The sequence below is a fragment of the Apis dorsata genome, unplaced genomic scaffold (assembly GCF_000469605.1).
Source record: "Apis dorsata unplaced genomic scaffold, Apis dorsata 1.3 scaffold_170, whole genome shotgun sequence".
Taxonomy (NCBI): domain Eukaryota; kingdom Metazoa; phylum Arthropoda; class Insecta; order Hymenoptera; family Apidae; genus Apis; species Apis dorsata.
This window is the reverse complement of record NW_006263458.1, coordinates 453682-456181: the sequence shown is the minus strand read 5'-3', so window position 1 is coordinate 456181 and position 2500 is coordinate 453682. Positions and strand designations below refer to the sequence as shown.

Below are 2500 nucleotides of genomic sequence, written 5' to 3'. Positions count from 1 at the left end.
CATATACTTTTTAGAATAAAATGATACATATTGATATATATGATTTAATTTTTCAGTTTCTTATAAAAAAATTTTTTTAGAAAGCTAATATCAATAAGTGAAAAATACACAAAATTGGATAAAATCACACAAAAAATTAAAAAATACAAAAACAATAAATATTTTATGTTTTATGTAAAGAAATTATTATTCATTGAATTGTAATAATAAATTAATTCCGATCGAGATTCTTTTTTTTTTTTTTTTTCTAAAGAGTGACCAATAGTAAAATATTAAACTAGATCACGTTTATTTTTAAAATATCTATTCGATGTAATCTTGATTTTCTCGAGGTTAAGACACATAACCGGATTTCATTAGACGAATTTTTATATTTAAAAAGAAAAAAGTCACTTTTTGTTCGAAATTGTTTGCTTTTTCATAACGTGTAAATGTTATTTGTTTCAATAATTTACGCTTTCAACATTTTAGCATTGAGAGAATCGATCGCTCAAAAATATTAATCAAATAAAGGAAAAATACTATAAATCGTCGACGTATCGAAAAAAGAAAAGACTCGATATTAATCGATACAAACCGTCTCGAGTAGATCAATGACATGGCATCGATTTTCTCGATTGTCAATGAAGATCGCGGTCGATGACACGGAACAAAACAAGATGATCGCATCGAGAATCGATATTAACGATACTGCATAGAGAAGCGATTCCGTGATCTTCGTTTTCGCATAGAAGAAAAATGAGAGAAACAGAAAGAACTCGATAAATTCAAATCGTTGGAGATACAAGTATCCTCGATTTTATCGCTGGTTGGTGAACGAATTTCGTGCGTCATTACTGTGTGTATATGTTACCATGATATTTCTTTTTCGCGCGTGGCCGAAATAATAAGAAAGCAATAACGTTAAAAAGATTACAAGGCAAATATGATTATAGTTCTGTGTAATTTCTTCTGTATTTTTTTTTCGATTTTGTTTATTATTTATGTTAAGAGCTTTTTATAACCTCTTCACATCGCAATTCCTTTCAATTTTTTTTAAGAATAATTTTTTCTATCATACTGGATTAAATTTCTTTTCTTCTTAGATCCCAACTCTTCTTTCCAGTTTTAGCGTGTCATAAGAAGCTTTCTTACCTCATCTCCGGTGTTGGCGAATGCTGGTCCCACGGGTCTCTTGCTGGGGCCCATGGGATATGCGGAACAGCGGGGTGCGGAGATATGCGAACGCGGAGGTCACCATTGACGCAAATCCATTTGACGGTCACGTGACCGGCCGCACCAACCTGAACACAATGCGCGCGGACGCCACGACAGCACCACCTTTCATCAAATCCTCTCCTCCGCTCCTGTTTGCAACCGTAAATACACGGTGAGAACAATTATATAGAACTCGATCCATCCACGAAAATAATATGCAATTAAAGAGTTAAGGATGAATCGTTTATCGAATGCCAATCAAAATACATACCTGCGTGATATTTCCTTTTTCTATTGTTGAATTTCTCTGAATTATCATCCATTTCAAAGATATATTTTCGACAGCGAACATCTGTCTTAATATAAATATAAAATTCGATAAAAATTTTTTAATTATCAATATGAATTTTTTATTACAATATATTTATCTCTATTTTAAGTGCCATATGATAGATTTATTTATTTAATATCTTTGATAGAAGACATTACATGAACGGAATAGTTATAAATTAATAAAATCGAAGTTAATAAAACATTTTAGATATAATTATATATGAATTTGTGGAATTAATCTTAGTAATTTCCAAAAGAAAATTATTGGATAATTAATATGCATTTTCAATAAATTCAAAAATTTTTTTTATAATATTATTAATATTTTATTAATATTAGAGATTAATTTTTCAATGTTTAAACTTAGAATTTTATCGTTAATAATCATTGAAATTGATGCAATATTAATTTTCAAATAATAAACAAAATTATATTTTTCAACTGTTATTTCACAACTTATCAGTATTCTATTCAGTCAAATTATATTTCGATATAATAGATGAGGATCGTTATTCTATGATGTGCTTAAACTGTTACAACATCCGCAAAGAATTTTTTAAAAAGGTGTATTATTTCTTAAATTTATTTTTTTTTAAATATTCTTGTTCTGAAATTTTGTGAAATGTTGCGTTGATTTTTCATATTTATATTTTTTAATATACACGAAAAAATTGAAATATGTTTTTTTATATATAAAAATTTTACATTGAAATCTAAATCATAAGAAATATTTATAAAAAAAAAATGACAAGATTTTTATTCAATTCTTTAAGAAAAGGACAAAAATCGGGTTACCATCTTCGGATAACTTGTGCCATCTCTTTTTTTTGCTTTTTTCTTTCCTTACGATAGATGACGCATGTATATAAAAAATTAGAATTTATGTGTATTAAATCAACATTACACTTATTTGTTCAAAATATTACTCAACTGTTGAAGTTTTGTAATTAATTGAATGTATAAGATTAAA

The 2500-nt window shown here is 27.6% G+C and overlaps 1 long non-coding RNA gene across 1 annotated transcript; it reads left to right on the top strand.

Annotated features, from left to right (window-relative positions):
• Positions 1-204: 204 nt before the first annotated feature.
• LOC102674437 lies at positions 205-1478 on the top strand. The gene is made up of 2 exons (XR_421535.2): positions 205-808; positions 1086-1478. It is a non-coding gene; the product is annotated as an uncharacterized LOC102674437 (long non-coding RNA).
• Positions 1479-2500: the final 1022 nt, after the last annotated feature.